The sequence below is a fragment of the Budorcas taxicolor genome, chromosome 11, assembly GCF_023091745.1.
Source record: "Budorcas taxicolor isolate Tak-1 chromosome 11, Takin1.1, whole genome shotgun sequence".
NCBI lineage: Eukaryota > Metazoa > Chordata > Mammalia > Artiodactyla > Bovidae > Budorcas > Budorcas taxicolor.
In genome coordinates, this window is record NC_068920.1 from 159,991,289 (window position 1) to 160,006,410 (window position 15,122).

The window sequence follows — 15,122 nt, forward strand, 5'->3', positions numbered from 1 at the left end:
TTAAGAGATGGGCTGAGTCCAGCCACCTAGTTTTCAGATGGGGAAACTGAGGCTCAGAGGGCTCCTCAAGGTTACAGACCAAGTTCAAAGAGGTCTCTGATTTTTCCTCTCCCTGCTCAGCACTTCTGCCATCTCCTGTGGGCAAAGGTGGCAGTTCTGGCATTTGGAGTGTCACTGGCACTTCAGAAGGCCGAGATTGTCTTTCCCAAAACCTTCGAATCAGACCACAGTGGATCCAAGTGCCACCAGCATGGAGCTCCCCACTCTTGACTCTGCATATAGAAGTCAGATCCCAGGACAGTCTTCTGTCTCAGCTAAAACAGCCCTCCAAGGACAGAAGCCAGAGGCATCAAGCCAGCCTGTGTTCAGGCTCCTCACTCCCCAAGAGAAAACAGCGGCTTTATTTCAGGAGGAGGGTCACCAAAAGTTGGAGGCCCAGGAGTCCAAACTTTCCTCAGTCATCATGGGACCCTTACACCCAGCAGCAGGACCAGCAGGAAGAGGGGATGGTTCTCCAACCCCCTACATGAAGCAGAGTTCAGGGACCAAAAGGGTCACCTAGGAACTTACTAGAAAACAGAATTAGGGGCCCATTTCCCTAGGGTGTCCTAATCAGAATTTGTATTTTAACCAGGTCCTCAGCTGATTTGCATACATGTTAAGGTATGAGAGGTGCTGGTCTCATAAAGTTAAGTAAGGAGGTTGGGAGGGGTGACATGTGTACATGTTAAGATCTTTACCCTGAAGAAAGAGACTAAAGATGAACATAGAAGGAAGGGAGGGAAGAGGGGGGTTGGGGGGAGTGAGGAGGATACCCTACCTGTGTCCAAAAGTATTTGAAGTAACTTCAGAACAGCACATAGCTATTTATTTAAAGACAAACAAAATAGGGAATTCCCTGGCAGTCCAGTGGTAGGACTCAGCATTTTCACTGCCCTGGAGTTCATCCCTGATTGGGAAACTAAGATCTTGTAAGCTGCAAATGTGGCACAGCCAAACAAAGAAGAAAAACACAACAGATCCCATCTGCAAGAAGCAGAGAGAGTGGTCCCGGAGGCAGTGAGACTGGGGTAGTCCCAGTTGGTGGTGGGGGGTAGGTTGGGCAGGACCCCAGTCACTCAGGGTCTTGTGCTACTAGAGGATTCGGATGAAGGGTGACATGTTTCAATTTAAATTTTTGGAAAGAGAGTCACTTAAGAGCTTCCACCTCTGCTCTCTAAATGCCACCTGAATAAGTGAGATTTTCTGCAACCAATGACTAACAGGGAGATAGGAGAGGGGATGTCTGACACTTGGAGGAGGCCTTGGTGGTCCTGAGTAGTGGATAGATAAATGAAGGTGGTGGGTGGGTGGAGGGAGAGAGAGAAAGCCAAAGCTAGTCATCCACTGTGCTCACCAATGAAATTTTTTTAATTTAAAGTGTAAGTTACACGTGGTAAAGAATCCGCCTGCAGTGCAGGAGACCTTGGTTTGATTCCTGTGTCAGGAAGATCCATTGGAGAAGGGATAGGCTACCTACTCCAATATTCTTGGGTTTCCCTTGTGGCTCAGCTGGTAAAGAGTCTGCCTGCAATGTGGGAGACCTGGGTTCAATCTCTGGGCTGGGAAGATCCTCTGGAGAAGGAAAAGGCTACCCTCTCCAGTACTCTGGCCTGGAGAATTCCATAGACTGTATAGTCCATGGGGTCGCAAAGAGCTGGACACGACTGAGCGACTTTCACTTTCTTTACTTTACATATGGTAAATTGCACAAATCTTAAGTGGACTTGATGAAGTTTTAGTACTTAGTACACCTATAAAACTACTACCCAAATCCAGATAGAGAACATGTCCAGTATCCTGGAAGGCCCCTTATACCCTCTCCCAGTCACTCTCCTTCCAAGGGCATATTTGGTACGTATCACAGCATAACAAATGACCACGAACTTACAACATTCATTTGTGATCTCCTGGTCTCCGTGGGTCAGGAGTGGACATGGCTTCACGGCCTTCTGCTCGAGGTCTCCCACGGCTGCAATCAGGGTGTCAAAGCCAGGCTGCGTTTCCTCTCTGGAGCCCAGGGCTCTCTTCCAAGACCTCGTGGTTGTTGGCAGCCTTCAGCTCCTCGCAACCATAGGGCTGAGGTCCCTGTGTTCTTCCTGGCCATCAGCTTTGGCTGCTTTTGCCACGTGACCTCGTGCAGGCAGTTCACACCACAGAAGCTTGCTTCTTCCAGCCGGCAGGAGAATCTCTTCCTCCTAAGGCTTTCCCCTGATTAAGTCTGGCCCACCCTTAAAAGGAACTCGACATCCAACTGCTTTGGGACCTTAGCTACATCCACAAAAGTCCTCCCCCTTTGTCATAGTCTACTGGCTAAAAGCAAACCACTGGTCCCACCCACAAACGAGGGGAAAGGATTGTGCAGGAGTAAACACCAGGAATGATGGGGGTCATCCTAGGCTCTGTCTGCCAAAGATGGCAATGACTCTTCTGACCTCTATCAGCATTAAGTAGAACTTTACCTTAGGGCTTCCCTGGTGGCTCAGAGGTTAAAGCGTCTGCCTGCAATGTGGGAGACCTGGGTTCAATCCCTGGGGTCAGGAAGATCCCCTGGAGAAGGAAATGGCAACCCACTCCAGTATTCTTGCCTGGAGAATCCCATGGACAGAGGAGCCTGGTGGGCTACAGTCCATGGGGTCGCAAAGTGTCGGACATGGCTGAGCGACTTCACTTCACTTTACCTTAATGGAATCAGCACCTCTTTGTGTCAGGCTCCTTTTACTCAACACTATGCCTATGATATTTATCCATGTTGTTGCCTATATAACAATTCCTTTCTTTTCACTCTTACCGTAGTACTTTTTTTTTCTGTTAACTTTGTATTTTATATTGGAGTATAGTTGATTAACAACACTGTGTTAGTTTCAGATGCACAGAAAAGTGATTCAGTCATATGTATATATATATATATATATATATTTTTTTTTTTTTCAAATTCTTTCCCCACTTAGGTTGTTACATAATATTGAGCAAAGTTCATCTGTGCTATATGGTAGGTCCTTCTTGTTGATGTATGTGTATATGGAAATCCCAAACTCCCTTCTCCCTGTATATCCCTAACTAACTATCCCTTCCTCCCACCCTTCCAGTCTGGTAAACATAAGTTAGTTCTCTATGTCTGTGAGTATGTTTCTGTTCGGTAAATAAGTTCATTTGCATAATCCTTTTAGCATCCTCATATAAGTAATCCCATACGATACTTGTTTTCCCCCCGTCTGGCTTGCTTCACTCAATGTGACAATCTCAGGGTCCATCCATGTTGCTGCAAATGGCCTTATTTCCTCTTTTTAATGGTTGAGTCATGGTCCACTGTATACATTTGTACCGCATCTCATTACTTAATATTTCATTACATGACTGAACCATGATTTATTCGCCCATGTTCTGTTAATGGGGCTATTTCTGTTGTTCCCAGGTGTTTGCTCTTCACATAGAGCCACCAGCGTGTGGGATTCTGGACTGGATTCTAGAACAGTCGTAAAAGGACATTAACGGAAAAATTGGTAAAAATCAGATCTAAGTCTGTAGTTTAGTAATATTGGACTAATGACAATTTCTTAGTTTTGACAAACGTGTCATGGTTGCATATAAGACGCTAACTCCAGGGGGCGTGGGTGAAGGATATGGAGGAGCTCTCTGTACTCTTTTTGCAACCTTTCCATGGAGCTGAAATTATCCCAAAATAAAAATTAGATTTAAGAAACAAATGAATAACACTGCTAGCAATCATCTGCTACTGGCCGTGGTGGAGTAATGGGTATCAGCCATCCCTCCCACCATAAATCTCTGTAAAACAGGATCAAATGTGTAGTTGTTTAGTCGCTAAGTCATGTCCCACTCTTGGGATCCCATGGACTGTAGCCCGCCAGACTCCTCTGGCCATGCAATTCTCCAGGCAAGAATACTGGAGTGGGTTGCCATTTTCTTCTCCAGAGGATCTTCCCTACCCAGGGATCAAACATGCATCTCCTGCATCGGCAGGCGAATTCTTTACTGATTAGCCACCTGGGAAGCCCTGGACCAAACATATGAGGCAGCTGTTTTCAGGAAGTGCAAGGCTGAAATCCCTGGGAGGAGGGAAAAACCTGTGAGGTAAGCTCCACACTCGCTCAGCCTTGGGAGGCAGGGCCCCAACCACAGAGCACAGAGCTGAGGTGCAAGCTGAATACAGCCATCCCCCTGAGCTGGGGAGGGAAAGGTCAAAATGGGGAACTGCTAAAACAGCTGGTATCTGTGGGGCTGGAGTAGAGGTTGCTGGGCAGTAATGGGTTTCTAAGCAAGTGATCTGGGCTGTGCAAGCTCAGGACAAGACCGTGTGAGTCCTTCCAGAGAGCAGCTGCTATGGGGTGTGGAGGAGAACAGACACTGAAATCCAGCAGTGCCGGGAGAAGTTGGCAGTTCTGGTCCAGCCAGCAAGGAGAGACCCCATTAACATCATGGGCTTCTGGACCTTTCTTCTAGATTTCACATATAAGCTATATGATATGAGTTACACGATATTTGCTTTTCTCTTTCTGACTTACTTCACTTTGCATGACAATCTCCAAGTCTTTTTCCTTTTTTATGGCCTCCTTAGTATTCTTATGTGTAGAGCTTGGTGGCATTTCACATTTTCATGCAACTATCACCACCATCCACCTCCAGGACTTGTTAAGCTTGTTTTCATCTTGTTAAGCTGAAACTCTACGCCCATTTAACAGGAATTCCCCACTTCCCTCTCCCTTCAGCCCAGGAAGGGGTTATTGTTAAACAAGGCTGGGAGGGAAGACTTTCTGAAGTGGTGACATTTGGAAAGCAACCTGAGCTAGCCCTCCAGATGGAGGAGGCTGGGGAGGGATGCTCAAAGTAGCAGGTGCAAAGGCCCTGAGGTGAGAGTGGGGTCATGGGTTCAAGGAGCAGCAAGGAAGCTACTAGTGGGAAGGGGGGTATAGAGGGCAGAAGGGGAGGAAGGCAGGCGGAGGAGAGGAGAGATGGAGGGCAGGTCACATAGCATATTGTGGATAGAGATGAGGACTTTGGCTTTTGCTCTGAGTGAGACAAAAGGCATGAGGGGCTTTTAGTCAGCGATGTGTCGTGGTTCCTTGCAGCACCACTGCCGTCAAAGGCATGGTCTCCTGTGACTGCTGAGTGAAGAGCCTGAGGCCGGGGCTCAATCTGGAGACCATTAGGATGCTACTGCTGGGTCTGCAAGATCCGTGAGGGGGCTTGGATCAGGCAGCAGGATGGAGGGGGTGGCCCGTGTTGGAGTCAGGATTGGTTCTGAAGGTGGAGACAGCAGGATGAGCTGATGGACTGGGTGTGGGGGTGGGGGGAAGGGTGGAGCCAAGGGGGCCCTAAGGTTCTGTGTCTGTTGAGCTCTGTGACCCAACTTTTTTTTTTTTTTCCCAGCAAGAACATATTACTACTGTAATGAGAAAGAGAAAAAAGAGGCTTGGACTTCTCTGGTAGCACAGTGGATAAGAATCAATTCAGGGACAATGTTCCATCTTTGATCCTGGGAGATCCCACGTGCGGCAGAGCAACTAACAATGGCCATGGGCCACAGCTGTTTGAGCCTGCGCTCTAGAACCCGTGCCGAAGTACTGAGGCCCATGCGCCTACAGCGCACGCACCACAACCAGGAGTAGCCCCTGCTCTCTGCGGGAAAAAGGAAAAAGAGATTTAGGAGGGAAGGGATATGTGTACACTTATAACTGATTCACATTGTTGTACAACAGATACCAACACGACACTGTAAAGCAATTATCCTCCAATTAAAAATAAATTAAAAAATAAAAAGCAAAAAAAGAAAGTCTATCTTTTACTCAAGGGAGAAATCATCCTCTTTGCTGAAAGTGATCCTGAGGGAAACATTGCAAGAGGCACCGTCTTTTTCCAGGGGCCCCTTGAAGATGGTTTATCCAACTTAAGGGACTTAAAGCAGCGGCAGGGGCGGTGGTGGTGGTGGGGTCTAAACCTGCCTGCTAGGCAAGTCAGTCTCTTATTCTTCTTGTTCATACTATGCCTTTCCCGTCCTCCAGCTTCTGACCAGGGCTGGCGGGAATGGACAGAGCAGAAGAAGGCCCAGAACAGAGGACTGGGGGTCGGGTGAAGGACAGGGGAAGCAGGAAGGTATCGGTGAATTGAATGAAATCCTTGCTTCTGGTAAAAAAGAGCATCCTTCTCCTCCATCACCTATTGGGCTGGCCAAGAAGTTCATTTGGGTTTTCTCACAGCATCTTAAGAAAAACTCAAATGAACTTTTTGGCCAGCCCAATAGATTCCCAGCCCAGACTGGGTTCCCCTCCATGCCCAGTTCCTCCTGGCCAAGGACTGTCCTGGGCGCCTCCCTTCATCCTCCCCTCTGTCACCTCCAGTATTTACCATTGAGGCTTGGAGAATCGGGCCCCTTCTGGTCTCACCCCTGTGCCCAGGCTCACATGGGCTCACTGGCCCCCAGCGTGTCCCCTCCCACTCCTCAGGGATCTCTCTCTCTCTCCTCAGAGCTTTCTCACTACTTTTCTGCTGCCCAGACATCTCCTTTCCTCGTCTTTCTGCCCACCTGAGGCTCTCAGTGTCCCCCACGCCTCTCCTCCTGACCCACCCTTCCAGCCCTCCCCACAGGGCCTCTTCCTCCAGGCAGCCTTCCTGATCCCCAACCAAGATGCCCTACAGCCCAGGCAGCTCCTCCACATAGCACATCACAACTGTAATTAATAATTATCTGGGATTTTAAATCATCATCTTCCCTCTGCTAACCTATAAGCTTCTCATTCACTCAGTATTCCCAGCCCCTAGCAACATGCCTGACCCTGAATCAGGGCTCAAAACATACTTACTAAATGATCTATAACTCAGATAGAGACAAGTGAATCTGAAAAAGCCCCACCCGGGAGCTAGCATGCAAAATGGGCTTTGAAAGTAGATAAAAATGTCAGTAAGCAAACATAGAAGGATGAGGGTTTCCAGGGAAAGAACTCACCATGAAAAAGGAATGATGGTAAGAAAGTGTATGTAACCTCAGTCCTCAAAGAGGTACACAGAGGAAAGGAAAATGTCTTTAACCTTTATTGAACAAAAATACTTATTCAAGGAATGACTGTCCATCTGGATGGATGGGTGGACAAGTAGGTGGTTGGATGGATGATGAATGGATGGACAATGGGTAAAATCAAATCCTCTCCTTTTAAGAAACAAAACCTGGGAGAAAGGGGGCTAATAAAGATGCCTGTATTGAACTGAGGTTAAGGAAAGCGGCTTTACCTCCAGACCATACCTTCACTGCCTACCCTTGTACCAACCGCCTGTCTGCCACACGCCTTCCTGCTCTCGGGACCCCAGCCCCCGACCCCAGCATCTCCCCCACAGGGACCTACTCCTTTGCTCTCTACTTCTTAGCAAAGTAGAGCAGAAGCCCCATCCATGAGAGTGACCAGGAGGTGGACCCTTTGTCCAAGCCCCTGCCCGGGGAAGGAGGGCTCCCTCCTCCCCGCTCCCTCCTCTGCCATCTCTCGGTGACTCTTGTCCTTGGACCGGCTGCGTGATCAGAAGAGGTTTCGTTCTCTGGCAACTGGGTGGCCATTAGGAAGCGGCAGACGCATTACCATCTCAGTGCACAATGGTTGGCTAATTCAGTTATTCTGTTTCACCTGAAGACTGTCTCTGCCATCCCCAGCTTCTCCTCTGGAGCAGGGCGGGCCCCATCTGTCGGACAGTTCGCTCCAACGTCTGCGGCCATTATGCCTCCACTCGGAAGACGGCGCGTGTGCACGCGAGCGAGCGTGTCTGCCTGTCTGCACTCTCTCCCTCTTGTCTCTTTATCATGCTCCCAGGGCTAAAGAGAACTTGCTTCAAAGAGTGATGTCAGATGTGTGCAAAACAGACCGATAAAACCTAATGCATTCGCTCCGCTTTTGTCTGCCTGACTCTCCTACTAAACATTTCCCACTCAGAAAGCCACTTAAAACACATCAGCAGTAACTCCACAAAACAGCCACTTGTTGGCTAATTGTGCTAAGCAGCTGCCAGCAGGGTTGGGGGAGGAGTGGGCAGGGCGCCTCTCTGAGAAGCCCCTTTGCTTCCAGTCCAGCTTCTGGGGAAGGGTGCCTAGCCGGGGCGTCACCTCCCTTCTCTGCTGCTGCCCCCGGAGGCTCCCTCTAGGAGAGACGTGGCAAGGCTCATTGGATGGGGGACTAAGAATAATACAGGCCTGGGCCAGGATGCTCTCCCAGCTCCCCACCAACTTGCTAGGGGACCCCTGGGGTGGCAGAGGGTCATCACCCTTCTCTAGGACTCAGTTTCCACACCCGTCCCTGGAGGGTTTTGGACTGTGTCATCTAAGGTGGCTTCCAGCTCCCAAAGTCTGCCTGGAGGAGAACTCCAGGGCCTCAGACAGACCCGGGTTCAAATCGTGACTCTGCTCCAGATTGGCCGTGTGCCCTGTAGCCCCGGTCTCTCAGAGCATTACCTTCCTGGTGGAGAAAACGGGATGGTTGCAATGCCTAGCCCTCTCGGATGCTGTGAGAATTCACGGAGGTGGTGCCTGTGTGGATCTCAGAGAATCACGGTCTGAATGACTGGGGCTGCTGGTTACACAGCACCCTGACCCAGTCTCAGCAAATCAAGCAAGTTAAGTTGAGACCTGGAGGATAAGAGCTGAGCCAGCACACCGAGAGGGCAGAGGTGAAGCAGGACAGGATCACAGTTGGCATTGGTGGGAATGGTATATGAAAAGGCCCTGAGGCAGAGCTGGACAGGAGGACCAGAAAGGAGTCCAGGGGAAAGGCTAGAGAAACGGCAAGGGCTGGACTAGAGGGAGCCTGCAGGACACCATAAGGAGCTTGACTTTATCCTGAGGGCAATAGGGAGTCACTGAAGGGATGAGGGCAGCAAGACATTCTCATGAAATTTCGCTTTTTCAAAGACCCTTATTGACCTCCAGGTGGAGAAGGAGTAGGGAGGTAGGGGTTGAGGGCAGAGACAGGGCTCTCTCCCTCTGCTCCAACTGCCCGAGCAAGCACCGGCGGGGTAGCGGGAGTGAAAGGTCCTCCTGGGGATGGGAAGAGAGAGGAGCCAGGATTCCCGCTCTGGATTCTCAGGCCCCCCAACTCACTGGCCACTGACTGGTGTGGCCACTGCCCAGTCTGGAGAGGCAGGGGTTAAGTGCAGCAGCCTTGCAGAAATCAGAGGATTACAGGGCTGCTGGTGACCTGTCCCTTCTGTCAGACAGACATGACGCACCCTGCTATCTCTGGGCTCAACTGTCACTGTCATGCGCTGTATCAGGACTCCATTAGGAGGCCCAGAGCCAGCTTGCAGCTGTCAGGCCCAGGGGTGTGCGGATGGCCGGTCCTTCCCCTGCTGTGCCTGCTCATGGGGACCACCCAGTCCGCCGGTGCAGGTTGCAGCTTCCACCTGCGGCTTTCCCGGAGGGTGTGGGCTCGGGTCTGAGCCTCTCCACTTTTAGCAGCTTCCTGCTCCTGGACATTGGATGGGATGCTGGATTCTCCGAACGTCAGTTCTCTCATCTGCACAGTGAAGATGGAGGTGGCACCCACCCCAGGAGGCCATAGGGTAGATTCAGCAAGGCTCAAGGCTTCCACGAAGTGCCTAGCAAACTGGAGCCACTGTATACCCCCTGCTTCTTTCAGCTCCCTTTCCGCACTGCGAGGTGCTGGCTATTATTATCACCCCATCTTCCACTTCTGCCCGTTTCCCTTTCGGCCTTGTCTTTGGAAGCTCAAAGTCAAAATGAACTGTTGTTCAAAATAACTCATTCTTCCCAGGTTCCTGGTATAATTACCACCCCCTTCACCATCGCTTCTGATGCCTCCTCTATTTTTGCTTTGAAAACTTTAACTGTCCTTGGTGCACGTGATTTCAGGGGGAAAAAAAAATCTTGCAAATGAAAATAACTTAATTGCTTTTTCTGACTTTCAAAGTAACACATGCTCCAGGAAAAACATCCAGACAATACAGAAAGGTAGAGGGAAGAGAGAAACAATGAGGTGATTTTGAAGCAGCCTGAAGTCCTTTGTAACAGAGTTGGAATAAAACAGGGGTGCTCCCCACCTGCCCCCCAGCCCCTCCTGGACTCCCTGGCTTCAGCACACACCCCCTAAACCCCCTCTCAAGTTCTTGCTCCCCACACATGCTCTCTAGACTAGGCACTTTTTCCTTCCGTTGAACTCTTTTCATTTCAACATTTATGAAGCGTCTGTTTTGGGCCAAGACTCATGATCCAGCCAAGTTGGACTCAACCCTTTCAGCCTGTGATTAACGGGTGTTGCATTATTTCATTGCCTCAAGTCTAGACTTCTGCTCCCTTGCCTGGATTGTCAGTTCCTTGAGGGCAGATCCGCAGCTTCTGTCTCACTGTGGCCCCACCCCTAGCATCTACTATTTCCGAGCAGGGTTCCCCAGGTTTCCCCGGCGGCTCAGTGGTAAAAAATCCACTTGAAAATGCAAGAGATGCAGGTTTGATCCCTGGGTTGTAAGGATCCCTTGGAGAAGGAAATGACAACCCACTGCAGTATTCTTGCCTGGGAAATCCCACGGACAGAGCAGCCTGTGGGCCACAGTCCATGGGGTCGCAAAGAGTCGGGCATGACTGAGGGACTAAACAACAGCAACAAGGACTCCCTGGGCGCCTGCAGGAGGGGTGGCCGCCCTTTAGCTCAGTACACGTGGACTGAGCACACGTACCCAGGCCGCGCTTTCTGCCCACTCTAACTCATCCGGTCCTGCTGTCTGCCGTGGGATGTGGCTGTCATTACTCCCACTTGGCACATGAGAAAACTGAGTTCAGACAGGTTGGGACGCTTACCCAAGGAACCACAGCAGATGAGCTGAGAGTCAGGATTTGAACCCAAGTTTCTGAGGCTCCTGGGCCAGCTCTGAGCTCCTACACCGGACCGCCTCCTGGCACAACCCACTAACAGTACAAGGCAGGTGATAAAGGCTCTCAGCAAGGCATGTGTGCAGGACCAGAAGGACAGTGCCTTCGTACACAGGGCCCTGGGAAGGCTCCCTGGAGGAGGTGATGCTTGACTGAGTTTTGAAGGGTGCATGGAAGTGAGACAAACGGGAAACAGGTGGGAAGAATTGAAAGTAGAAGGGACAGCATGTAGGGCTGGTCAAAGGTGAGAGTCAGTCGTGGCAGGAGGACCATGGGCTGTTCTGATCATTCCAGGCTGCACGTGGGGAAGGCTGGGAGGTGAGGTGAGTGGGGCGCGTGTAAGGCTGAACCGTGAATCCCTTATACACTCTGCTCAGGCATTTGAACTTGAACCTGAACTTGATTCAAACAGCTCCCCGGAATTCTAGGGCTTCGTCAGAGGTGCCCCAGGAACCGGGAAGAAGATCAACCAAAGGGAGGTGGCCCCAGCCCCCACCCCTGGTCTCAGGTAGCGAAGCGGTGCTTTCATTGGTTGTGAGTTTAGATTTTCCGTGGGAAGTTCCTTTTGAAGGGTTCTGCAGCAAACATGTTTGAAATCGCTCCTGCAGGTCGCAGGATGTTTTCAGCTGGGAGTGACAGGACCAGATTTTTATGGTTGGTTTGTTCTTCAAAAACCTTGGTTGAGCCCCACCCTTCAACCTCCCTGCCCCAGGCCCTAGAGAGGGTGTGTTCAGGAGCTCCAGTCTTGGGGATGCCGTGTCTTAGGACTGAGGTCGGGATCCTTGGGCCCTAGTCCTGACTCTGCCTGTAACGGGCACAAGTGCCCCCTGTCTGGGTCTGGAGATTTTGCCCCTTGACCTTGAACTTGATCTGTACCTTCGGCCACAAGCCAAATGTAAACCTATCCCCTGTAGCTTGTCTTCAGGGCAGATGCCCACTGTTTGTTTTTTTCTGGCTGGGCTGGGTCTCCTCCCAGCTGCTGTCCCTGGCCTCGGGCTCGCAGTGGCTCCTCAGGGTCACCGCCCCTGACCTCGGATGCAGGGTGTCTCCTCCCGGCCGCCACCGACCTCGGACGCGGGGTAGCTCCTCTCGGCCGTTCCTGCGCCGTTGCAGCCTGGCACTCTAGGCCACTGCCCCTGACCTCGAACGTGGGGTAGCTCCTCTCGGCTGTGCTTAGTGCGCCGGCTCGCAGCCGCCTGCGCCCGAGGCCAGGGCCGGCGGCCGGGAGGAGCAATCCGAGGAGTGGTGGCTGCGCAGGCACAGGAGGGCCTAGAGGAGCTATCCCACGTTGAAGGTCAGGAATGGCAGCGGTAAGAAGATACCCCTCATCCAAGGTAAGGAGCAGCAGCTGTGCTTTGCTGAAGCAGCCGTGAAGAGATACCCCACGCCCAAGGTAAGAGAAACCCAAGTAAGATGGTAGGTGTTGCAAGAGGGCATCAGAGGGCAGACACACTGAAACCATACTCACAGAAAACTAGTCAGTCTAATCACACTAGGACCACAGCCTTGTCTAACTCAATGAAACAAAGTCATGCCCGTGGGGCAACCCAAGACGGGCGGGTCATGGTGGAGAGGTCTGACAGAATGTGGTCCACTGGAGAAGGGAATGGCAAGCCACTTGAGTATTCTTGCCTTGAGAACCCCATGAACAGTAGGAAAAGGCAAAATGATAGGATACCAAAAGAGGAACTCCCCAGGTCAGTAGGTGCCCAATATGCTACTGGAGATCAGTAGAGAAATAACTCCAGAAAGAATGAAGGGATGAATCCAAAGCAAAAACAATACCCATCTGTGGATATGACTGGTGATAGAAGCAAGATCTGATGCTGTAAAGAGCAATATTGCATAGGAACCTGGAATGTCAGGCCCATGAATCAAGGCAAATTGGAAGTGGTCAAACAAGAGATGGCAAGAGTGAACATTGACATTCTAGGAATCAGCGAACTAAAATGGACTGGAATGGGTGAATTTAACTCAGATGACCATTATATCTACTACTGCAGGCAGGAATCCCTCAGAAGAAGTGGAGTAGCCATCATGGTCAACAAAAGAGTCCGAAATGCAGTACTTGGATGCAATCTCAAAAACGACAGAATGATCTCTGTTCATCTCCAAGGCAAACCATTCAATATCACAGTTATCCAAGTCTATGCCCCAACCAGTAACGCTGAAGAAGCTGAAGTTGAACGGTTTTATGAAGACCTACAAGACCTTTTAGAACTAACACCCAAAAAAGATGTCCTTTTCATTATAGGGGACTGGAATGCAAAAGTAGGAAGTCAAGAAACACCTGGAGTAACAGGCAAATTTGGCCTTGGAATGCGGAATGAAGCAGGGCAAAGACTAATAGAGTTTTGCCAAGAAAATGCACTGGTCATAGCAAACACCCTTTTCCAACAACACAAGAGAAGACTCCACACATGGACATCACAAGATGGTCAACACCGAAATCAGATTGATTATATTCTTTGCAGCCGAAGATGGAGAAGCTCTATACAGTCGACAAAAACAAGACCAGGAGCTGACTGTGGCTCAGATCATGAACTCCTTATTGCCAAATTCAGACTCAAATTGAAGAAAATAGGGAAAACTGCTAGACCATTCAGGTATGACCTAAATCAAATCCCTTATGATTATACAGTGGAAGTGAGAAATAGATTTAAGGGCCTAGATCTGATAGAGTGCCTGATGAACTATGGAATGAGGTTCGTGACACTGTACAGGAGACAGGGATCAAGACCATCCCCATGGAAAAGAAATGCAAAAAAGCAAAATGGCTGTCTGGGGAGGCCTTACAAATAGCTGTGAAAAGAAGAGAGGCGAAAAGCAAAGGAGAAAAGGAAAGATATAAGCATCTGAATGCAGAGTTCCAAAGAATCGCAAGAAGAGATAAGAAAGCCTTCTTCAGTGATCAATGCAAAGAAATAGAGGAAAAGAACAGAATGGGAAAGACTAGAGATCTCTTCAAGAAAATTAGAGATACCAAGGGAACATTTCATGCAAAGATGGGCTCAGTATAGGACAGAAATGGTATGGACCTAACAGAAGCAGAAGATATTAAGAAGAGGTGGCAAGAATACATAGAACTGTACAAAAAAAGATCTTCACGACCCAGATAATCATGATGATGTGATCACTTATCTAGAGCCAGACATCTTGGAATGTGAAGTCAAGTGGGCCTTAGATAGCATCACTACAAACAAAGCTAGAGGAGGTGATGGAATTCCAGTTGAGCTGTCTCAAATCCTGAAAGATAATGCTGTGAAAGTGCTGCACTCAATATGCCAGCAAATCTGGAAAACTCAGCAGTGGCCACAGGACTGGAAAAGGTCAGTTTTCATTCCAATTCCAAAGAAAGGCAATGCCAAAGAATGCTCAAACTACCACACAATTGCACTCATCTCACATGCTAGTAAAGTAATGCTCAAAATTCTCCAAGCCAGGCTTCAGCAATACGTGAACCATGAACTCCCTGATGTTCAAGCTGGTTTTAGAAAAGGCAGAGGAACCAGAGATCAAATTGCCAACAACCACTGGATCATGGAAAAAGCAAGAGAGTTCCAGAAAAACATCTACTTCTGCTTTATTGACTATGCCAAAGCCTTTGACTGTGTGGATCACAATACACTGTGGAAAATTCTGAAAGAGATGGGCATACCAGACCACCTGACCTGCCTCTTGAGAAATCTGTATGCAGGTCAGGAAGCAACAGTTAGAACTGGACATGGAACAACAGACTGGTTCCAAATAGGAAAAGGAGAACATCAAGGCTGTATATTGTCACCCTGCTTATTTAACTTCTATGCAGAGTACATAATGAGAAATGCTGGACTGGAAGAAACACAAGCTGGAATCAAGATTGCCGGGAGAAATATCAATAACCTCAGATATGCAGATGACACCACCCTTATGGCAGAAAGTGAAGAGGAGAGCGAAAAAGTTGGCTTAAAGCTCAACATTCAGAAAACGAAGATCATGGCATCTGATCCCATCACTTCATGGGAAATAGATGGGGAAACAGTAGAAACAGTGTCAGACTTTATTTTTTTGGGCTCCAAAATCACTGCAGATGGTGACTGCAGCCATGAAATCAAAAGACGCTTACTCCTTGGAAGAAAAGTTATGACCAACCTAGATAGTATATTCAAAAGCAGAGACATTACTTTGCCGACTAAGGTCCGTCTAGTCAAGGCTCTGGTTTTTCCAG